At 46.8% G+C, this 25,064-nt stretch overlaps 1 long non-coding RNA gene across 2 annotated transcripts in view; it reads right to left on the bottom strand.

Annotated features, from left to right (window-relative positions):
- Window positions 1-25,064, bottom strand: part of LOC114484364 (uncharacterized) — a 254,640-nt gene that overhangs the window by 42,162 nt on the left and 187,414 nt on the right. The window contains exon 4 of one of the 2 annotated variants that reach the window (XR_008615937.1): window positions 16,058-16,198. This is a non-coding gene — a long non-coding RNA (uncharacterized lncRNA). Of the gene's footprint in view, window positions 1-15,820; window positions 16,199-25,064 lie in introns of those variants that run through there. The other variant, XR_008615936.1, reaches the window with a different exon arrangement.

Genomic DNA, 25,064 nt, shown 5'->3' with positions numbered 1-25,064 from the left:
GGCGAGTGATGACAAGGGTCACAGTGGGAAAGGCAGACCCGGTGACGACGGCCGGAGTGAGCGGCACAGGGAGGCACTCATGTGACATGGGAAACGCCGTCTGCCTGGTGACTTCCAGCAAACACCTGAAAATAATCACATGATTTACCAAGAAACACCTCTTCTGGATAAATGTTGCGTCCAATATTTATCTCATTCAAGTTAATAACAGAAGTAAAGTCACTGATTCAGGTGCTTTTTTGAGCCACGGGGACTCCTGGGATCACAATCGTTTTCCCTGCCAGCAGGTGGAGAAAACCCAGGCCCAAGGCGGTAACGAACCAAGGTCACTGCCCAGAGTAGCAGACAGAGCCTCTGACTCTGATTCTAAGCCACTCGTGTGACAGGAGCAACGCACAAATCTATCGTCATTCACGATAAAAACAAGTTTCAGTGCTGGGCCTCCAAAAAAAATATTGTTAAGGGTCCTTCCCCTTGCAAACGTCACACCCAAAGTTCCCAGGTAACACCAAGATACCGTGTCACACTGCAACAACTCCCAGGCCTCCTTACCTCTATGATGTGGGCACTTGAACACACGGCAGCAGAGAAACAAAGTCCATCATCACTTGTTTCCAAAGGGAAAAGAACTGGACCCTGTATCTTTCCTCAAATACAGCCCCTGCTGTTATTCAAATGTTACATTCACACACAATAAAACCCTGTGACACACGCTCACACACATGCGTGCGTACACACACACCCCAGGAGTTAGGAGGGGAACAGGGAGGAACTAACTGGTAAAGGAAACAGACATCCGGCTGTAAGATGAACAAGGTCTGAGGACCTACCGTACAACTCGGTGACTATAGGTGGCAACACTGTTGTACAAATGAAATTTTTGCTAAGAGTAGAACTTAAATATTCTCACCAAAAAAAAAAAAAGGACAAAAGCGGTAAATATGTGAGGTGATAGATGTGATAATTTACTAGGTGGCGGGAATCCTTTCACAATGTGTACATATATCAAATCACCACAATGTACACGTTAAACATCTTACAATTTTGTCAACTATACCTCAATAAAGCTGATGTTTTAAAAAATTTAAAGCAAGCTGCAAAGTACAACCAAGATTTTTGACTGTTCTGACTGTGTTTCTTCAACTCCCAGCCCTGGCTGACTGGTAACCCCAGACCCCAGACCCCAGCTCCCTGGTGGCTCCGCTCGACCCCCCAGCCCATGAGCTGAGCGTCTGCCTGAGTCTCCCGGAATCAGGCCTCTCCCCTCGGAGGCTGGATCACCCTCCAGTGACTCTACTCCATGGCCTCCACCCTGAAATAACCACGCTCCCCTCCCTCCCTCCCCAGCAGTGAGACCCCCGAATGGGGGCGGGGGTGGGCTGTGGGGGGGGACCCCTCCTAGCTGGTGCAGCTCTGACTACCTATCTATTCAACTCCTGATGTGCTTTCACACCCATTCCTTCAAACTCTTTTTTTTTCTTTTTTTACATAATCATAACAATCACAGCAATAAGACTCTTTTCAAAACCTGTTGAAAAGCCAGACCTCTCCCCCCTTTACCTTCCCTGTAGTGTCTCAGATGGCGACTTCAAGTTCACCTGAAGGCCACCTGCTCTGTGGACAAGGCAGGGTCCTTCCAGGGGCTCCCCCTCTGTTTGTCTATAAGGTTCCCTTGCCTATAAGGTGGGGCTCAGAGCTAGGTGCTCTCTCAGGATCTGCATGGGTGTAACTGCCTTGTCTCACAGCCTCACTCTCCTACTCAAAACCCTTCAATGACTTCCTTCAGAATAGAGAATAAAAACTACTTGGCCCAACATCCCGGCTTTCTGTAATCTGGCCCCAATCTACCTTTCTAGTAATGCTCCTTAAAATCAGCCCTGACCTCCAAGCAAGCTGGCTTTTCGTGACCATTCCCCCACCTGCCAGGCTGCTCATGAAAGAGAGTTCTCCAAGGCCCCCACCCACGATGGGTCTGCCTTGGGCACCCATGCGCCAGTGCTGTCTCACACTTGGCACTGGAGAAATTGCCCCAAACCTCTATGGATCTTCTCAAGGACACCAGTTTACCACTAGATGGAGACCACATCCTGTACCCCTCCACGCCCCCATACTCTGCACCCTGTGCCCATCACATGCTCAACACTCACAAAAATACTCTCCATGAAATACACCCCCAAAAGGATGTGTTGCTACTACTTAGGGTACCATTTTCTATGAGTAACCACCCCAAACACATTTTCTCTAGAGCACTCTCCACGCCCCTGTCCTGTTCTGAAAATTAATCAGTCCTGGCACCTGGTTTTTCTGGGAGAAGCTACCTGCACTGTCCATCAGTCCCTGTTACTCCAGGTTAAATGTCCTGACACGAGAATGAACACAGAGCCACAAGGGCCTGAGGAGGCAGCAGCCATGGCTCCTGCGGCCTTGTGGGGTTGCAGGTGCCCTGGGACATCTTTAAAACCCTCTCCATTTTTTAAGGTCAGACTGGCCTTTAAGAACTTGGATTCATGCAAGTCTCCTCCGCAAGAAGCAGACGACACTCGGCATTTCTATCTTCCAAGCACACATAACAGGAAGGGGCTGTATTTTCTTGGTTGTCCTTCTGTGGAAACTATATCAAGTCACAGACATAGACCTGAATCAAGTCGCAGAAGGTATATCACTGTCCTTGCCTGGCTCAGCCGCCCACACCTCCCAAGACAGGGAGAGCTGCCTGCTTCCAACCCTGATGGATAGAGAGGCTGCTGGTCTGAGCACGTTCCCAGGAACAACACCTGGGTTCCCCCAGGGATCTAAGGAGAAAAGGGTCAGAGGGTAACTCAAGTTCCTTTTTCTCCCATTTTTTAGAATAAGTGAATAAAGGAAGCCCAGAAGCCCCAGAAGATGAAGGGATAAAGATAAGGAGGCAATACGCCCAGGCATCCCTTTGGAAACAGGTGCTGCCAATGTGAGGGTGGGGCCTCTTCCCAAAGACGGGAACCACACCTCACTGTTCCAGCCAAGTCCCCCCAGGAAATCTCGGGGGCCCCTGACACGGGCAGACGATGTTCTGCTCCTCTGATGACATGAACAGAACCAAGAGGTGTTGCGGTTCACTCTCCAGACACCCAGGCTGTCGTCAGCTGGCATCACACCCCGCATGGCACCCAGATGCCACGATAAGCGCTCCTTGCAGCTTGTCCAAAGCGGGGAGAATTTATGCCCGACATGTAGCTGACGGGACGGCAGGCAAGAGATTCAGGGAAGGGCGAAGCGTCTCTGAGAGATGGCTATGCCTTCGGGACGACCCAGAAGACAATTCTAAGAGCCACTCTGGGAGGTCGGCTCGCTTGCTGCCTGTGGCTCCAGCTCCTGAACACAAGAGCTCATTCCTTCTTTTCCAGGGATCCTGTACTTCATGATTAGTTTTCATCTTTGATTTCCTTTTTCTTTCCAAGCAGGAGGAAGCAAAGACCACCTAGCTTTCCAGCTGCTGTTAGCTCTTAGGACATGACAAGAATGGATGAAGGAGTGAAAAAATGATTATTGCTAAACTTAGGTTGCTGGGAGTTTTTTCCAAACCAAAAGCCTACGCTGGCGTCTGCTCTGAGACGTAACTAAAAGAGCTCCAAGCCGGGTGGCTGATTCTGTGGTTGGGCCTGCGGGGGGGTACCTTCTGCAGGACAGGACACGTGCTGTGATGACTGAATCTCAGCTCTATTTCTGCAGTTCCTCAAAGAGGGTCCCTTCCAAGCTTTACTACAGACCCTTTTGGGTAATTTTTCTGAGGCAAATACGTGACTAAGGACATGAAGTCCAACAACGAGGCCCCTCCCAGGTAAGCTGCATCTGCTCCGCCTGTCAGTGCCCCTCCCCCCATAACTTCATCCTGAGAGCACAGACCCACCCTGCCCCCGCCCCATTCAGACTGTGAGTTTTCGTGGGTAGAAAGTCACTACTTATGTCACATAAACCCCACTCCTGGCACTGGGGAAACACTGAGCAAAGCGACCATCGGAAGGTGCCGTGTCTCAGGGTGCAGCCGAGTGGGTGCTCATGAGGGCTCCACCTCCCTGCCTCCAGCACCATTAGCAGAGTGGCCGGTCACAAAAGCCAGCTCTGGAAAGTTCTCAGAGATTCATCAGAAAAGAAAGCATGCCAGGTGAGTCTCTAAAACCCTCCCTAATTAAGAGGCTAAACCCTGGAAATGAACAGTCAGGACACACGGTGTCAACCGGAGCAGCTCCAGGCTCAGCAACACACATGACCGATCCGGTCCCTCGTCTGTGTCCCACCGTCCAGGGCAGGGTGTGTCTGGGTGAGCTCACTCGGCGTCCTGCAGCGGCGGAGCGCAGTCTAAATCAACAGCACCATCCACTTACACCTTTCCCTTCACGCTCTCCCTAATGCCCGATATTAGTTGAGTTTGTATGAAAACTGATCCGAAAGAGAGGGCCTCTTCTCTCCCCCGACACCGCATCCCCCTCCCCCAGGAAGCAGGCTCGCATTGATTTCTGTCTGATTACACGAGGGCCTGCCCTGACTTTCCCGTTACTTAAGCCGGCGTCTCAGTGCGTGTCCTCAGAGACCGGGTTCCGCTCAGGCAGGGCCGTCTAGACAGTATTCATGACCCATCTGTCTGGCAGGCCCGCGGACGGCAAACTCTATTAGAACTGAAGCCGCGCCTCCCGCCCGCTCTCCCTTTGCAAAGCAGGAATCTGACACTGAAAATTACTATCATTGTTGCAGTTCTCAAAATAGCACTGCCAGACTTTCATTAACATCCACGCTAGACTACTAAATATTTAAAGAAGTGGATAAATTTCATCTGAAGTGGGACAGCCCCGTACACATGAAAGCAGTAACAGAATCAAAATGTAAATCTAAGAGGTTGTTTTTATCCAGTAAATTTAGTGTCACAGCAGGAGGAAAGGAAGCCTAGGGTTTACTGAAACTCCCTCCCATTTGTTCTCTGCCTTTGTTTATTTGAAAAGGCAGAGTTGCCTTCCAAGACCTTACAAGATTTTAATTGACAGAAAACCGTCTTGGAGAAACAGAGGCACAAACCAAAGGGGCGGGCAGGGAGGGGCCCTTCTGGCATGAAGGAGGAGGGTGAGCCTGCCCCTCTGTGGGCAGCGGGGAAGCTGCTGCACCCTGACCTTGTTTAAATGCCATCCTGGGTCATTTACACACAAGCCAGTAATTGTTTTGCCATGGATTCTTTTTTTAAGTTGAAAAAGGGGTGGGCAGCCCTGTCAAAAGAACACACACTGCTGTGCAGAACAGCTTGGTTCAAGGCGAGCGGCCTCTACTACTGGCCTTGACCAAGGCAGGAGCCATCCCACCAACATCCCTGCCCTGGGGCAACACAACGCACTGGGAGACCATCCCACCCTCCCTGTGGAGACCACATTGGAGTGTGATCCACTGAGGGCATCTGGAGGGGCCATAGAGCTCACAAGACCCGGTGATGCATCAGGGGTACAGGGCTAACAGCCCACGTCTGGCCAAGAGGGGGGGCTCTGTGCTCACAGCAGGTGAAGGGGAGTAAGCAGTGGCAGAAATGGAGGCACCCTGTTCAATGGATCCCACCAGTTCCCGTGTTCACATTTCCACCCTCCTGATCAGAAAGGAAAACGGAAAGGGGAACTGACTTCCAGCAGGTCATATATATATATAGGACACAGCCGGGCAAAACTGAAGAAGGGATTAATTACTCCATCAATTTGTAGAGGAAACCTGAAGGAACTCAACAAAACCAATGATCCCTGATACAGTAGGGATCCTGGGTTAATATTTTGGAATCTACTTGAAAATCCAGGATGAAATGAAGATTACCATCGTCTATGTATCAATTAAAAACTGCCATATAAACAATTGCTCTTGGAGCCCTCACTTCTATGGGCCTTCATAACCATACATTGTTTGTTTGATCTCCACCCTACAAACCTTTAAAAACTGATGCGTAAATCCTTATCCAACTAAAAAAATATCATGAGAAAACAAACACCTAGAAGCAAAAACAAACAAACAAAAACCACAGCCTGAATTTAGTTCCTCGCTTCAACATGTTCTAGCTGGGTGACCCTGAATAAATTACTTAACCTCCCTGAGCACTGCTCTCTAGGCAACCTTTTTAGATTTCTAGGTTTTGAGATAAATGACATGAGGCATGTAAACAGCCGGCACTCAGCAAATGGCAGCTCTCTGCCCACCTCATCCCCATCCTAAGAAGCCACAGGCCTTCAGAGAAACTCCTTGCACTGCTAATCATCAGAGAAGTACAGCCATGTTGCTGCTCTGCGTTTGGTAAGTGGTGATGAGATGAGTGGGAAGCAGCAATGAGTGAAGCGCCGGCTGGTGTGTCCTGGCGCCTGGCTGTCAACATTTAAGATGGGGAAGGAGTGGAGGGCTGGCCCAGCACAGCGCCCTCCGCAGCAGCATATGGGCTACTCGTCCACGGGGCCTTTGCTGAGAAACACGAACTACTTCGAAAGACAAGATTGAGGGCAACAGCAAGAGTTTAATGTGGACTGTCAGAAAGTAGTACTGTGTCTACGTTACATTTTCTGGGCTTTGGTAACTATACTATGGTTATGGAAGAGAATGTCTTTTTCTTAGGAAATACACATTTAAGTATTTTTGGGTGAAGAGACATGGTGCCTGCAACTTACTACGTGCAAGGCATTATTCTAACTGCTTTACCTAAACTATTTTACTAAATCCTTAGAACAATCCTTTGAGGGAGATACCAATACTATTATTGTCTTCGTTTCACAAAGGAGAAAAATCAAGGTATAAGGAGGTTAAGCAACTTGCCTAACGCCACAATCAGTGAGTGGGGACTGCAGACTGTAACTCAGGGCCTCATCTTGGGGCCAGCACCGTTTGCAGGGCTATTTACAGCACAGCCAGCAGCAGTACAAAGCCGATCCCGGGGACACACTGGCAGGAAGCGGGACCTGCGCTGGTAGACTGACCAGGTCACTGACACGACAGGCAGCGCACCCACACGTGCCAGTGCACGCACACCTAATCTAGTCAAGTCTCCTCTGGGCCCTGCACAAACCATCCCTTCCTGTGCCCCAGGAGGGCTTGTCTCCCAGGGGCTCTGCACTGGGAAACTGAGACCCCAGTAGAGCACAGGGCATCCTGCCACACTGGCGGCCACAGAATGAACCCCAACTAGAGTAGGGACATACTCCAGTGAGTTTGGGTGTTGGCGGTAACCAATATACACCGTAATGACAGACAATTTGGGGAACAGACCTTACATCCCCTCTCTCTGTGTCCTATCACGCAGGCTGCCAGGGCTGAATAAGTATTCTCACCCTCCACGTCTACTTGCAGGGCACTAGGCCATGCAAAACACAAGTTTTTTTTCATCCTCTGGTCCGACTTGAGTTTTCAAAAATAATCACATTCAATAATCTGCAAAAATACTGATTCACTATGCTGTACACCTGAAACTAACACAATATTGTAAACCAACTATACTTGCATAAAAAAATTTTCTTTAATTTTTAAAAAGCTTATCAAGTAGGAACAGAGCCCTATAGCTAATATAGAAATAAAATTTGCAGTTAAAAGCATTTGTACAATGAAAATCCTAAGCCCAGATGGCTTCAATGGTGTATTTCATAAAATATTTGAAGAAGAAATAATAGCAATTCTACATAATCTCTAATCTATTGATGCATATAACACAGAGGAAAATCAAAATAATTATGCTGGATGAAAGAAGCCAAACAGAAGAGTGCACACATTATGATTCCAGTTATATAAACTCTAGAAAATACAAACCAATCTATAGAGACACCAATCCATCAGTGGTCGCCTGGGGTGCAGACAGGGAGGTAAGACAGGAAGGGACCACAGGGGAGTGACAAACATGTTGGGCAGATGGACACACCATGGTTAATTTGTGATGGTTTCATGGGTATATTCCTATGTAAAACTTACCAAATTGTAATTGCTAAATATGTGCACTTTCCTGTGTGTCAATTATACCACAAAAGCTGTTTAAAGATAGATATATAGCCAACTGAAAAAACATAAAGTAAAAAAAAAAAAAATCACATTCATCCATTCACTCAGCACATATTTATAGGGCCACTCACTGTATATTGTATACGCCACACACTGTATACTATATATGCCATGCAATGTATACTATATATGCCACGCACTATGGGAGGCACTAAGGCTAGAGCTGAAACCCTTGTAGTCACTGTTCAACTAAGGGCCATGCTGACAGCTTGCTGGGAAGTAGCAGAGGAAGGATAAATGGTTTTCAATTCAATTCAACAGATCCTTTTCAAGTGCCGACATGTACAGTCCGTGCTACGTTAGGAGTGTCAGGGCTTCCAAAGATGTGAGCATAGCCCCTGTCTTCAAAGAGCTTAACACCTGAAATCATTCTTGTCCACATGTGATGATGAAGCAGAACAGTCAACACCTTAAGAGGGATACAAGATGTTGTAGGGTTCCAAGCAGGAAAATTTATTTCTGGCAAGGGAGAGGGGATCAGGAAAGTGACCAACCTGATGTAACTGGCAAAACACTAAGACAGAAAATACCAAAAGAACTGTCTGGTCTGGGGGTGGAGGAAGAAATAACTGGTCCAGCTTTGAATGCTCAGGAGTTGGAGAGGTTTGGGAGAAGCCTTACAAGCAGAGTTGGATACTTCATCTGAGCTGGAGATAAGAATACGGGCGTGGCTTTGATGCCAAGTGGTGTCTAGAATTCCACAGACAAGGGCAAGGACCAGGCTGGAACCTGGCGGACAGAGGAGCCACCACAGAGAAGGAGCAGCTGGAGGTGTCCAGGGAGACCTGGACCCTAAGGGAACGGAGAATCTCAAAGAGGAGATGATGAACCTTACCGACTATGGAGAAAAGGCCAGAAAGAGAAGAAATGGGAAAAAAAAAATCCATGGGATCTGGCCGTGAACAAGCAACCCAGCAAAAGCAGCCAGGGGAGAGCAGTGGTGAGTAAGAAGGGTCTAGAGAGGACGGGTGGGGGCGAGCTGAGCTGCACTGGGAGGGAAAGGGACAGGGCAGGCCCGGCCAGGGCAAGCGCAGGGGAGGGCAGGGGAGGGCTCCACCCCAGAACGGCAGGGACCTTAGGGCTGCTGGGGGCCCTCCCTAACAGAGGCTAAGCTGCCCTTGGGTCTTCGAGGCCGATGCAGCAGCGGGCAGTGGGCTCAAAGGCACAGGCGGTCAGAAGGCACTTGGGGAAGTCAGAGGGAGGAAGGTGAAGGTGAAGGTGAGGGGCCTGGAGGAGAAGGAAGGATCAGCCAGGGGAGGTGACAGAGCGGCTGGTGAGACCCCTGGTGCTGGGGGACAGGACCCTGCACTCCTGGAGTCTCACTTCCTTGAAGTTAAACAGGCCACTGAGAATCACAGAATCCTAGATAAAATTGTAACAGGGAGGAGCCAATCCTGACTCCATCTGTTTCTTTTACTTTAACCTTTGCTGCCCGCTGCTTTTGTTCACTAAAAGGATACTGTCTAGCAGACCTACTAGAGAATGGACTTGAGGACATGGGGAGCGGGAAGGGTAAGCTGGGACAAAGTGAGAGTGGCATGGACATATATACAAAAGGATTTAGACCTTATTTGAAGAGTAGTGGAAGGTCCCTGAAGGATTTTAAGCAAGGAAGTCCCACAGTCAAATTTGTATCTTAATCAAAAAGGTCACCCTGACTCCTGTGTAGACACTGAATTGAATGGGGATAAGAATGGATGTGGGGAAACCACCCAGAGGTGGTCACTGGGACTAGGTTTGTGGCTGTGATGGTAGGGCAGATTCTAATGTAACAGGGAAGAGCCAAGTTGGACTCCATGTTGGATCCGTTTCTTTAACCTTTGCTTTCTGCTGCTTTTGTTCCCTAAAAGGATAGTGTGTATACATAATGCTCTGCCTGGGGGAACCCTGCCCCTCTGCCTGAAGGTTAAACCAAAGTGACTTTGTTCAGGGAAACATCTGGCCCCTGTTCCACCTGTGGATGGCCGCAAGAAAGAAGAAATTAACACATCCCCTCCTCGAGGCTGGCCATTCCAGGGGATATTTGCAAAACTTATGGCCTTTTTACTTTACTTCCTCATCTCCTCCCCCTCTCTGTGCTAAGAAAGAAACTGGCATCCAAACCCCCATAAGATGGTTTTTCGGACACACTAGTCTGTCATCTTCTCTGTCTGCCGGCTGTCCGAATAAAGTCGTATTCCTTGCCTCAACACCTCGTCTCCCAATTTACTGGCCTGTCATGCGGTGAGCAGAGCGAGCTTGGACTCGGTGACAAAACCTGGGAGCTGGTCACACCCAAGTGCAGCAGAGGTTGTTCCTAAAAAGTTCCGTGTACACAACTAGACATTTTAATTCATCCGTTCAGAATGACACTGATCACCTCTGAAGCGCTAGAGGGAACCTTCTCATTATTAAGAAAACTGATGCATTATGAGATCCACTTCCTGGTAATCACATAGTAAATGGGAGTTTCTCATTATAGAAGTATCCCCACTAGTAAATGGAGAAAAAAGGGCAGAATTAGGTCATGACTGCTTTGCAACCCCCCAATAACTGATGATAATCACATAACAGGACGAGCCCCATGATGTGGACAGCAGGACCTCAGAGCGGCTTCATTCACACCTGAGCCTCCCCAAACTTGGAGACCCGACCACTGACAGACAGGAAGCCTGAGGGGCGGTGAGCACACGTCCTGGAGAAGCAGGGCACAATCTGGAGCGTGAGACACTGCCACCAGACAGTCCAGACCTTCCACCCAGATCACGGCGGTGCGGCGGGGGCGGGGGCGGGGGGTGGGGGGCGGTGCATGGCGCAGATAGGAAACACTCCTCAGGGGACAGCACAGCATCCTGGAACAACGCTTAGGGCCCCTTTGGATCCTGCTTCAAACAAACTGTAAACAGAACAAAACAATTTATAAGACAGCTGGAGGAATAAGAATGTTATTAGAGAATTATCGTTAATGAAATAAACAGAAAAAATAAAGGTCCGGTCTCTGTGAAGCCTGGTTGTGAATAGGTTTCTACATGGTTACGAACATGGTCCCAAATACACAGTGCTGATGTTCAGTGACTTGCTGTGCGGATGTCTGTGTACACTGTACGCGACTCAAGATGTCACGCTGACACCTTGAACTCACAGTGCTGTGTGTCGACTCTATCTTGACAAAGCTGAGTGAGGGATGAAGGAATAAAGTCCTGGGGAGGTGGGGAGCAGACAGCCAGACATGGGGCACAGGGGAGCACAGCTCGGTGACAAGGAGAGTACCAGTCTCTTTGGAAAAAACTGATGAAGGTGGGAAGAGCTGGAGAGCTGGTCTGGGAAGAAAGACACTCAGCTCAGATTTTAATGTGCTGAACTTATCTTATTTGGTTGTTATTACCCTAAACAGCCCTGGGCAAAAAAAACAGCTTCCTTCTGAAAAGTCCTGAAGTTAAAATCCTGGCTGAATCAGGGAACTTTATTAGCATCAGCTCATCTGACTTTGAGATTCAGGTTTACTAGGCCACCAATGAAGAAAGAAGCAAAGAGCCACCAGTAACGGTGAGAGTGCCACCCTCTCCTCCCACACACACCCCCATGTCGGACCACCTCATTCACTGGAGGTGAAGCTGTCGCAGGGACCCCTCTGTGCTCCCCAGCTCCAGGGCATGACTCCTGAGCAGTGACTGAGGAAGGCCTGCTCTTGCCAACGCCTTCAAAGCACATGGTTCCTCCAAGGCTGCTCAATGCCTGCTTGTCAGAAGCCAGGGAAACTGCTCCCGCCACCAAGATGTGGCACAGGGGCTTCAAAGGGTAGTGGGTTTGCAGAGCCAAAGCCCAGTGCGCAGGGCCAGGCGACAGGCAGGCTGTGCAGCTGGGGACCTGAGGTCTGTCCCTTCAGTGACAAGAGCAGGAGGTGTGGCGTGACGGGCTCGCTCTCTGCCTCCAGCCACCTGCCATGGCCTCGCTCACCCACACTCCACCGTCCTTGGCCCTGACACCCAGCACGCCTCCTCTGCGAAGCCACCGTGACCACGTCCCAGCAGAACGGTTCTCTGTGGACTCCTGGACCACGAATTGCTGGGACCACTCGGCTTGGCAGACTGTGTTCATGTTGAGTCATCTTTGTACGAGTGTCTTTCGGTTCCCCAAGCTGACTGTCAAGCACCTTGATAACAGGATCTGTTGTCCTGCATTCCGCAGAATGCTTGGTACAATGACCAAAGAAGGCACTTACAAACTGTATCTGTAAATATAATAATTTGCGTAATTTTATTTGTATAAATAATAATGTTTTCCCATAATTTGTATTTTTAGTGCTCAGAAGTACATGTTTTTTTTTTTTTTTTTTTTTTTTTTTGGCTGCATTGGGTCTTCGTTGCTGCGCACAGGCTTTCTCTAGTTGCTGCGAGCAGGGGCTACTCTTCATTGCGGTGCACGGACTTCTAATTGAGGTGGCTTCTCTTGTTGCAGAGCATGGGCTCTGGGTGCGTGGGCTTCAGTAGTTGTGGCTCGCGGGCTCTAGAGCACAGGCTCAGCAGTTGTGGCGCACGGGCTTAGTTGCTCCGCGGCATGTGGGATCTTCCCGGACCAGGGCTCGAACCCGTGTCCCCTGCATTGGCAGGTGGATTCTTAACCACTGTGCCACCAGGGAAGTCCCTCAGAAGTACAATGTTTTGATGGAGGAAGAGAAAAGACATGGATAAAGCTGGCCACGGCATTTCCCTCTTCTGTAAAAAGATGAACCAGCAAGATGCTTTCCCCGTGAAACACTCGGCACAGCCCCGTCCCCACATCTGTGCAGGGCCTCGGGCCCACAGAACCAGGGCCTCACCTCAGGCCATGGATCAGCAAGGCAGAGAAGCAGTGAGACCACTCAGGAAGGAAAAGTTTTTTACAGCTACTATAAGGGCTTCTATTATCATTAGCACTGCTGCCTTCACAAATGACAGTGACATTTTCTTTCTAACCTTAATTCATTCTAAATTTTAGCAAATATGAAATGAGAGAGAGGACCAAGACACCTGAGCCAGGGTGCATGCCCACAGCCAACAACACAGGTAGAAAACTGATTCCACCCTGCTTGAACCTAAGTGCAATCAAAGAGCAGAACACTGAGTGTTTCCCTTACTTGGGTATACAAAGCAGATCAAGTAAATGACTCTTGTTCTTAGACAGGAATAAGGAGAAAGCACTCTTTTGTTTTCTTAGAATGCATCAGTCTATAGACAAGAAGTCCTGTAATATTCCAAGTTCCCAAGGCAGGGAGGAAGTGGTGCCCCCAACAGAGGTATGCCTGCTGCAGCCGCAGGCTGGTGAGCCCTGCAGACCCCCTCCCAAGTGGAGAGCATCCAAGCCCTGCCGGGCAGCTGAGGGGGAGTAGAACAGCCTTTGCTCTGTGCTCTTCCTTGGCAGACCAAGGGAAGGAGAGTGCAGTCATTCGGTACCCGATCACCCTCCAGCAGCACAGAGGACAGAGCAGCCACAGCAAACCCATATGTGATGAGCAGCCCCTGAGCCAGCAGGGGAGCGAGGACTGTGGGCCAGGCCCAGCAAGCCCCCTTCAGCTGGCGGCTCCCCAGCAGGCCTTCCGCAGGGGCAGAGGAGGTGGGAAATGCCCAGAACCTCTGAGGATGAACTCGCCTGTGGATGCCTGGAACCCACGCTCCAGCTGAAGGAGGCTCTGCCATGCAGACAGACGACGGCAGCAGTCACGGAGGTCCCCTCCCCAAGACGTCCCACACGGCAAGCAGGGACAAAGACAGCAATGAGACGATGATGCAGGCTGCACTCTTCATGTGTGTTATTTCATGTCAATCCTCATAGCAACCTTACATGGCAGAAATTATTCTCATTTTGTAGACAGAGAAACTAAGCCTTAAAGGGGTTCAGTTGCTTCCTTAAGCTAGAACTAGAACCCAGGTTAACCTGAAGCCATAGCCCTCATCCTGCCCTCTGTCATTGTGTCTCCTGACTTTCCAATCTTCTTAAAAGACAGCACATTGTAAACAGCCTCCCATTTTGGCTACAAGGGCACAAGCCTAGTTACATCTGAACACTAGGGACCAATAGTTTGCCAACAGGATCTTAAGATTCCTCTATTAGGATACAAACTACTATATATAAAAAAGATAAACAACAAGGTCTTACTGTACAGCACAGGGAACTATATTCAATATCCTGTGAGAAACAGTAATGGAAAAGAATATATATATGTACAACTGCATCACTTTACTGTACAGCAGAAATTAACACAACATTGTAAATCAACTATACAAACTCTCGGAGCTCCCTGGGCAATGCTGAGCCATTTACAGATGTAACTGCTTCACCTGGCTTCTAAGCAAAATTAAAGTGTTCACTTTTTTTTAAATGAATGGAAAAGATATCTGGAAATCCGCTTTATAAACCAGGAAATACTGATGAGAAAGGGGGAGAGGCTGGGAGGAAGGGACACCACAGGACTGCAGCAGTGGCAGGACCTACATGAAGGGGAAACACCCCCGGGAAGTGCCCCTGGGCAGAGGCCAGAGGTGTGTCCTGCCTGCTTTTCACAGGAGCTCCAACCAGGCGAGACCCCACGCAGTGTCCTGATGTCCCACCCACCAACTGTTGTGTAAGTGTGTACGTTACTCAAGTCTAGAGAACACAAGTGAGATGCTGCCTCCACTCTGCTCTTCTTCTAAGACCCCGGCTTGAGGCTGACTGGCCTGTATCAAGTGCTCGGTACCAGCCAGACTCTAAGTGCTTCCCGTGGACCATCCCACTTAATCCTCATGCCCCCCATGCAGATGAGGCTCAGAGCTGCTGGACAGGGCCACGGCAGGCATGGCTCACTGAGGGGTCCCTTCCTCCCCTGGGTCTAGACAGGCATACTGAGCAAATTACAAATTACAGCAGAAAACATCGCCGGAGGAAGCACATGGACTAAACACCAAGAAAGCACACAGCTCACCTTAAACTGTCTTCTCAAAGTATCGAGATGGGACTCTATAAGAACGCTCAATATAAGAAAATGCAAACTGACACAACAGAAAGGACAGCACAATTAGACTCCCGATTTAGCAGGAATAAGTAGCAGGCTTAAAACTCACAGCTTTCCCCCAACATAAAAACACAGTGGGAATAGAGAAAACTGCTTCTCTTTTAAAATCCTCTCCCATTTCACATTATAGGATCAGTATTACGTAGTCTGATCTCTAGAACAAAAATTTTAGAATCTGTAAATAAAAACAAATGTAACTTCTTACAATAATGTCAGTAAAAGTGGGGAGAAGCCACATGTTTCCTGAGATGATCTCAGTGGGAAGACCCCTGACGAGGGTCAGTACTGTAAAACATCCGTGACCTCAACCTGCTTCCTTCAGCCCAGGAAACACAGGAGGCAACAAGCCACTTCCCTACGAGAAGTTTTCCCTAAGAGAAGTTCGGCAGTGTTTCCAAACCGCCTTCTTGCTCCTTCCTCTTCATAAAAGCCATGAGATCAAAAATGAATGAACTTTGTACTCGGATTTCCCCTTCTTCCAGTTCAAGAAATGCTCACAGCCTCAGTCTGGGGATTCACACAGGGAAACATCTCACTCAGGTTGCTTTCCGTCCAATATCAAATAGAAAAACACATCATCACAACCTTTTTAAAAATTCCCATATAAACTTTTTCTATTTTCTTATTTTAATTACATGTTTAATTGTGGACCCTCTATGAACCTTTCTTTGCTTATTTAAAATTATTTTTAAATTATTGTTTAAAATTACTCCAAAAAATTCTATAAAACCAGTATGAAGAATACTAAGTCAATATATTATTTCTTGGGATCAGTCAGTGCTTCTAAGATAAGCAGTAGAAAGCCTCTCCCAAAACACAGGCCGCTCAAAGTGGAAGGAACTTCTGACTCTCAGACACACCATATTTCTATCCTAAAAGAAAACATTCCCTTTGTGAAAACGCAAACCTCTTCTCTTAACCAAAAAACAACATCCTTCCCACTTCCCCAGGTCGCTGCCTCCTAACCATCCCCAAACACAACCCAACTGAATGATACCAAGGTGAGTGGGAGGGACTTACAGCTGAAGATGCCCGGAGGTGGATGTTCAGTCACCAGGAGACAGTTTTCTTCATCACTGTTGTCCCCACAGTCGTTCTGTTGGTTACAGACCAGTGAACCAAGATACAAGCATTGCCCGCTGGTGCAGGTGAATTTGCACTCTGAAAAAGCACAATATAAAGCATGTAGTTGTCAATGCCAGCCTGATGCTCTTCAGCTGCTACTTCTCCTTCCCTATCTGTGTGCCGTGATGGTCTGGGCACTCAGTCTACCTGGAGAGCCCAGGGAACAGAACGCAGACAGGGACTCTTTCGGTAAGAGCTCAGGGGCACTCAGGGCCTGCCATACCTCACTCACTCCACGCCTCTGACCCACAAAATAGTAACATGATGTGCCCAGTAAGTCATGACTATGGGACTCTTCCTTTGCTTGAAAAAATCCTTGGCGGTTTTCCCCACCACCAAGGATGAGGGAGCTAGTGCAGCAGCAGCCCGGGCGGCAGCAGGACTCAGGAGCTCAGGCTGGACAAAAGGAGGCTCATACATTTTATTTCCAACTTGTCACTGGGTGTTGTGAGGCTCTGGGCAAAACATTTAACCTCACTGGTGTTCGTTCATCTCATGCCTTAGAAGAACCAGGTTTATTACCAGGCAGGGGCAGCACTGACTTTATAACATAAAACATGGGAACACAACGTGTGCCCTCTGCTGAGAAGCATCCATACCAAGGGCCCTGTAAGTGACTTAAAGAACAGGATGGAGCCCAACCCAATGCCTGTAGGCTTCACTGAGCATGGATGTCTGCAACCTGTGCAAATCAGTTATTTGAAAATGGAATTTACTTTTATAAGACAAAATAAATTTGCAAACTTAACACATTACTATAAATTTAAGCAATTAAGGATAAAGGAAATTACACAATTACATACACATGGGCACATAAACATCTATGTATATCTTACATTGACTATCACCCTAATTCTGACCAAGAGCTTTTCCCTAGGAGCACCCACAGAAGCTGGTGGGATTCACACAGGCCATCCCACTCAGTGAGCAGCCAGTAGAAAAAACCTCACAGAAAGCGACCAGGACCCCCACTGACACTGACCATCACAGCCTCTTCATTTCTCCTTGGTTTTGTCTGTCTAGAACATGGGTGGCAGGTCCTTTCCACTCTAAAATTCCATTATTCAAATAAATAATAAAAGGCTAGACATCAGCACACAAGACCTCCACCCACTATGCTAACGACACAGAGGGGCTGCAAAGAGAACCCCTTATCTGCAGTAAAGAGACAACTTAAATCCTCAGTATTTCTGCAACCCAGTATGAAAGTGCCATCACAATTCTGTGTTCACATCTTCCTAACAGAGTCTAGAAAGAGACAACAACCAAAGCCCTGACCTAGTTCAGACCCACACGTGAACGCCCCCCAAATGCACATCCACAGCTGGTGACTGGCTGCAACATCCAGGTGAAAACTCCGTGTGCTGACTGTGAACCAGGCCACACGTCAGGAGCTCTGCTGAAGCCCAACTCTGCTGCCATAAGTGGCACAGACTCAAATCCAGCTGCTTGAAATTACATTGATGAAGTGACTTTTTTTTTTTAACTTAATGGAGAAAATGGATGTCAAGGAAAGAATTTATCTTCCTTTCCAAAAGAAATATTGGAGTTTGGATTACTACCCAACATGAAAAGGACATTAGCCAAAAACAGTACTCCTGATGTTGTTGAAACGGTGATTGGAAAGAAGGGAACACTAACCTAAACTGAATCGAACTCCAAGTAAAAAGTTAAGCACCGCTGCGGTTTGAAAGGATCCCAGGTTAAACTCCCATGTTCAAGTTCATGTGGAACTTTAAACGAGCGCAGAAATGAAACCACATCCACACTTCACTCTGATCTCAGCTTGTTTAAAGGAGACCCTGTCTAGAGTAACAAAATATTTTCAAGGAAATGAATTATGTGATTCAGTTATTCACACAACCAGTATTTTAGCTCCTTCTGTGTTCAGTGCCAGGCCCAGAGACACAGAAACACAGAGATGAAAGAGCAAGCCCTCTTCAAAGGACTACAACACGAACTTTTGTAAATGTGAGCAGCAACTAACACACGTGCTCACTCCTTCCGGGGACCCATTTTCCTTCTTTGTGTCCCTCAGAGTGAGACCGCTGCCCAGCGAGGAACAGGCCCTTGGTGAGTCACCTGTTTGTTGAATAAACATATGACCTCATCTGAGCCTCATAAGAACCCTGTGAAATTATTAGGGTAGATACTATTATTCCCATTTTACAGATGAGGAAATTAAGACTCAGATTAAGTGACCTGCCCATAATTAAACTGAAAATAAATGGCAAAATGCAGACGTGTGTCCAGATCCTCCACCTCTGGTCTCAGGCTCTCTAATTGCTGCCTCTCAGTTTCCAAATCTGTTTTCATGAATGTGTAAAATTCATTTGTAATGAGGATGACATGTATGTAACAAAGTTCTCAAAACAGTTTATCTTAAGTAGGCTTAACATTACTCAGAATGCATTAAAAAGGCTTGTGCTACTGACGTGCTTAGAAAGCTTTTAGTTCTTAGATAATATACCAACAGCAACCCACTGAATTTCAATTTCATAATATCTAAATCTTCTCAATGGTGAGTCGTTAGCTGAATATCAAACTAAAAATCTCTCCATCTCATGGCCACTTGAATCAAAACAACTGAATTGAAATTTTGCACCAACCTCGGCTTCTTGATATATCTAGAAATCTGCTATAATGTTATTAAGTGTTAAAGATTAATGCTAAAGCTGGAATGAAACTGCAGACCAGAGTCAAACGCCTGTCCAAGGTAACCTAACTGTATTGATCGAGGCAGGCTTCCAACTCAGTTCTGACTCACCCTGCAAGATCATCTCTACCACACTTTCTACCCCAAAGCCCAGTGTGTTCAGACATTAGGGGTGGTCCCTAGTAACTAGGTTATTGTGACAGTTCAAACAAACTAAGAACCCCAAATGAGAGGCTCTAACCATGTCCGCCTATGGAATCCCTGGGCTGATCTTTCAACACCAGCCTGGACCGCTGTGCTCCCTGGCGTGAGGTGTGGCCTGGATAGTGGGGGGTTCCTAGGGATCCTTAGACTGATTCTGATGGGCAGCCAAGAAAAGCCACTGCCTCATGAGAAGCAGAGAACTCATTCATATGAAGCCCTCACTCTAGCTAATAGTATTGTGTAGCTAGTATTGGAATGTTTAGTTGGTATTTGCTAATTTACTTTTAAAAAAAAAAACCAAAAAAACCCCTAATATCTTAAAATGGGCAGGTATTTTGACGACTCCTGGATATAGGGCCTGGTTGCTATAACTTTGTACTGTCGATGGGATATTTCAGAAACTTTGGGACCACAGGTATGACCTGCAAACTACATTTTGACACACTATAGAGCCAGGAAACATCCTCAATGAAATAAAACAAGTCAGAGAAAGAAGACAGAAGAATTTTTCCAAATGTTTTCTTTTATTTTGTCCATTCTTTGTGGAACTTGTTGAGTATTCCTGCTAAGCAAGAAGTTGAAGGAAATCAAACACTGTTAACATTAGAAACATTTTGGTTACAAAGTCATGGTGATTTCAGATGTATAATATTGGAATAGAATATAGAATCAACAACCAGGAACCAGTTTTTCCTGCAAGACCTATATATTTAATTTTAAAATTTGTAATATTTAAATAATTCCTCTTCTTTAAAGTCAGGGTATTTTAGGTAAAGAAAATGGCATTCCCTTCTGCAATAATTCTCTATTTGATTTTTTTATTTTAAAAATTCTAGAATCAGGGGGCTTCCCTGGTGGCACAGTGGTTGAGAATCTGCCTGCTGATGCAGGGGACACGGGTTCGAGCCTGGTCTGGGAAGATCCCACATGCCGCGGAGCAACTAGGCCCGTGAGCCACAACTACTGAGCCTGCGTGTCTGGAGCCTGTGCTCCGCAACAGGAGAGGCCACAATAGTGAGAGGCCCGCGCACCGCGATGAAGAGTGGCCCCCGCTTGCCACAACTAGAGAAAGCCCTCGCACAGAAACGAAGACCCAGCACAGCCATAAATAAATAAATAAATAAATAAATAATCTAGAATCAGCAATAGATTTTAGGATCACTTTATTTGCTTTTAGTAATACAGAATTTTCTCCAAATTTGGAGAATTCTTTAGTTTCTCTGCATTCCTACATAAAGCTTCTGATGAATTTCAGTGACTTTGAATTGTCAGATTCATAAAATTCTAACGCTGAGAAGGCCCTAGAGACACAGTGGACCACCCTCTCAGATCACAGATGAGAGAATTCCTGACTCACCCAAAGTCAGGGAACAAACCTCCTGTAATGGAACTTAACACCACCCACAATTTCTACCGAATTTGGGGAAAAACACTTTTTGTCCTAAATGTCATTCCTATTAGGCACAAACTAATACTAACCATTTGGAGAATACCATGTGAAAAAGGAGAAAGGAAAAGAATGGTTAAGAGAATTCCCTTTGTTACTTTGAATTGTATTACCTTTGAAAAAAACAAGCAATTTTAAGAGCCCTGAAAGCAGGAAAGAAATGGAATATCCTAGAGTGGTCTGTGAATTCCAAACTTTTACACACACAAAAAAAAACTATATTAAAAAAATTTTTTAAGGACCAGTAGCTTAACAATTTGAATATTCTAAAACTAAACTTGGACAGGGGTAAATACTCAATCTTAACTTGCAGGAGAACAAATCTGCATCTCAGAGGCCAAAGTTAATCCACTGGTAGAGTCAACATTCTATTAGTTAAAAGGCAAAAAAAAAGGTATTTGAAAGTTGCTAAGAGTAAATCTTAAATGTTCTCACCACAAAAAAAGAAATAGTAATTAGGTGACATGATGCAGGTGTCAGATAACCACTGTGGTCTTCATTTTGCAATATACACGTGTGTCAAATCACGTTGTCCACCTTAAACTTACACAATGTTGTGCGTCAATCACATCTCTATAAAGCTGGAGGAAAAGGCAACAAAAAGTTGTTCTCAACTTTTCCTGTGCCCTTTTTAAAGCCTTAGTTTTCACAGATATGACCTCAGTCACAAAGTAATGCAGCACTGCATCACAGCCGTAGAATCAGTCTCTTTTGTGAACAGGCAAAGCGGTCATGGCAGCTATTTCTGTGAGAGTTCATACAGCACCATGGGCTCACTCAGCTCACATGTCCGTCACTCACACACCAGAAAACTGGGAATGATTCTGGCTCCAACATTTCTGATGTTAAATCTAGAACCTGCTCTCAGTAATGGGGCCTTCTTAATATACTTACATTGTAGATAACAGAGACTAAACTTAGCTGCTAGGGACCTATAAGTGAAGGACTAATAAGGTCCTAAAATTAGCACAAATAATTTTACCACGACCAATATAAGTTTATATTTCCTACTATCGCGATGACAATACTTTTACTGATTTATTCATACACTGCCTACTCCCCTGCAAGGCACAAGATTATCTACCATAAAAGCAAAGTTGCACAGAAATGAAAACAGTGAGTAAAAGACAAAAACCACAAACCTAGAAATGCAGGGGACGGAGGAAAACTGTGACCGTAGAGAGCTCTGGTGACCAGTCACTAAACCCAGCTCCAAGCAAAGGGGCTGCCACGGACCGGTGGAGACCAGAGGCCCGGCGGCGAGCGCTCGCTGGCCCACAGCAGGAGGCGCTGCAGTCAGTCGGAAACGGACTTTCTGCTTCTCAGACCTGAGAGGATCAGTCACTCTTCTTATTACAGGGCGCTGTACAACAACACGGAGGTCACCTTGACACCAACTTTGTCCAAAAAGGGAAAAGCGCTCCTCAGATTGTTCTTTCCTGTGTGACCTCCTGTGAGGCTGGAATATTAGACTGGTTTCTATTGAAGAAGCCAGAATGACAGGGTCCAGAAAGTAGCGATTTAGCAAATTACGAAGATAAAGCTTCGAGACTCTTCAGAAATGAAAAGTTAATCCTTAGGGCTATTCATCTCAAGTGTCAGCTTTTGACAGCATGTGAAAGGCAGAAGGATGATAAATGCATGTTCTTCTGCAACATTTTTCAACACAAGGAATACATTTTGAGTAGCCCATAGGAGACTCAATATCTCACATAACATCAACACTGATCTCCACGCACATCTGAGGAAAGAGGTCTGAGACACTGTGGGTGCCTCACCTGGCATCACACGGTGACCTGAGCGGCACAGCGAAGGCCAAACGTAAAGACTGCGCATCACTAACAACACGCTCCCCTCACTCAAAGACGGTGCTGCCTTTGCCGGTCATAAATTTGAAACAAAGGAGAATTTAATTTGAAGGTTTACATTCTATGTAATGAATTAAATTAACAACCACTTAATAAAAGTCGTATCTTAAGTGGTGCTATTGAAACCATAGTTATCCTCCAGAAAGATGACTGTGACATGATAAAAGGACATTGGCCCATAGAGTAAGATTAATAGAGAAGAATCTCCCATCAAAGATAGTAATAAAATTTTTTTTAACTCAATCCATTTTATGATGTGGCTTATGGCTCTCACTATGGTGCTGAAAAGATGGTGCTGAAAACATTTTTAATGTGTCTAAAATTCTCTAACAACCATGAGTGGAAAATGTGCCCTTAAAAGTCCAAGGTACTTTGGCTTTAGACTTCCAGTCTTAAAATTATCCTTTAGAGCAGCTTGAAAAAATTACCCAACTTTCATCAAAGCACGATCAGGTATTTTAAAAGTCAGTAAAAGTCCTCTAGGACTTGAATTGGCAAATAGCACTATTTCTTTTCTATGTTTAAAGGCACTGAATGAATGAATTCTTTTCTGCATTTTTCTGTATATAAAATGCGAAGAGGGGTTCTCAATTAGCTTCTTAGAACAGTACTGGAAGCAGGTGAGAACCATCTTAAAATACTCTGTGGAACGAAAAGGTGTATCAATATATGCAATGCACATAGGAAAATACTTTGAAAAGATGCTGAGCAAAATACAAACAATGATACCTCTGGGTGCTGGGAACATTAGTAATTTGTAGTTCCTTGTGAGTTTTATGTATGATTTTATAATCAGGAAAATAAAAAGCCTAATTTAAGGAGGGAAATCTCTGTGAAAACCAAATATCTGTAGAACTCTAAATCCACCATAATGAAGCACCTAACTCCCCACGACGTCATCCAAACAGAAATCCAGACATACAGTTCCAGCCCCGCTATCTCAGTCACATTTCAGCACGAAGCACATGTGGGACACCCCCACGGGCGGAGCAGCAGTAACAGCACACACACCAGCTGGCAGTTCCCACCTGAGGACCTGCTGGGGGAGCTCTGGGGGGCGGGGGGCCAGTCCCGTAGAGCCACAGCCCACAATGTGGAAGTAAGGCTGAGGGCCAGATGTGCGGTCATGGAGCGCCCTGGACACCCTGCTGAGGACCAGGCCCAGTGCTCCATGTACAGGCTTTAAGTAAAGGCCTCTGAACAGGATGTAACCGCACAGCCCTGAGCATTTAATGCACACCTGTAAAGACTAACCCTGCACACCCCGCTCAATACAGCTCCACGGAGCAGAAACAAGAGTTCTAAGCTGTCCAGTGACATACACGTTTAAGGTGCACAGCCGTGGGGACCACACCCAGCCTGCAGGACCCACCTAGATGGATGCACAGGTGTTTACGGCACAAACCTGGACCCCAGGGGGGAACCACAGGGGTGAACCACAGGGGTGAAAGGGTGGCATCGATTCTCAGGTACTGCAACCGCTGAGCCTCGGGACTCTTCCCCTCAAGCCACTCTTTCATTCATTCTTTCACTTCAGAGTCCTGCACTGCTCTAGCGAGGAGCATGGCCACAGGTGCCAAGGACAGAATAGACAGTCCATTGTCCTAAGACTCAGGAAACTGGCTTCTCCTCCAGCTCTTAAACTAAATATTGTGTTTATCCTCAGAGAAGAACAAGAATCGTAATCTCTAAACTCCTTCCTGGTAAATGTGGTACTGGATTAAAGCAGTAGTTCTGCATCTTTCCCTGACAGCCCCGGGGACCCCTTGAGGACTCAGGGTCTCCAGTAGGAGGTGGGTTGCAGGGTCAGTGAGGAGTCCCTGCAGGATTGCCAAATCTGTGTTCAGGGTAGCTTTCCGTGAGATTCCACTGGAAAACAGCATCCCCCAGCTAAAAAGTCTGAAAGTTACCTACTGCCTTACATTCTAAAAGTCCTTTCAGTTCTTAGGATCCATGATTCAACAGAATTTTAAGAAAGAAATTTTAAAGGATGAAATTCTACTTGAGCCCTTTGGTACTTCTGTTGCCCACTCTTGATTATTCTAACGATTATCCAAATAACAGGTGCTTTTAAAGTTTCTGAGTTCTGGACATTTGGATACACACTGAGTATCAATATCACCTGTAGGGGATCTTTCACATCAGCTTTACAAACATGCTATAACCTCCCCCATCCTTAAAATAAAAATGCCTTGGGCCCCACTCTCCATGTCTCCACTCCCAAGGCTCAAGCCTGTAGCTGTGCAGGCTTTGGCCCCATCACTGCGCCAAAACTGCTTCTCCAGGCTGCAAATGACCTCCATGTCATTAACTCCAGTGCAGCCACGGAGGCCGCATCTCACTAGACCCGCCTTTGACAGCCGGCCACTCCTACCGCCCGGAACCAAGTGCTTGGTGGGTCCAAGGACACGTTCCCCCCTCACCGATCCCCCTCCCTCCCTGACCTGCTGCCCTCTTTTCTTGGCCATACACCCAGGCCCTGTGGTCTCAAGCCATCCAGCCTCTCCATGCCGATGACCACATGTCACCATCCCTCCAGTCACCTGTTGGCATCTCCAGGTGGTGTAACACACCTGAACTCACCACAGCCAAGCCCAAAGCACCAACTTCCCGTGCCAGCTGGCTCTGCTCACAACCCCTCATGTCTCGAGAACACATCCTCTCAGCTGCTCAGGGGACAACAGTGCAGTCACCTGGACTCTTTCCTTTCTCTAATCTAGTAAGAAA

This window comes from Physeter macrocephalus, chromosome 19 (assembly GCF_002837175.3).
Source record: "Physeter macrocephalus isolate SW-GA chromosome 19, ASM283717v5, whole genome shotgun sequence".
In the NCBI taxonomy this organism is placed as follows: domain Eukaryota; kingdom Metazoa; phylum Chordata; class Mammalia; order Artiodactyla; family Physeteridae; genus Physeter; species Physeter macrocephalus.
This window is presented reverse-complemented; position numbering and strand designations above follow the sequence as displayed.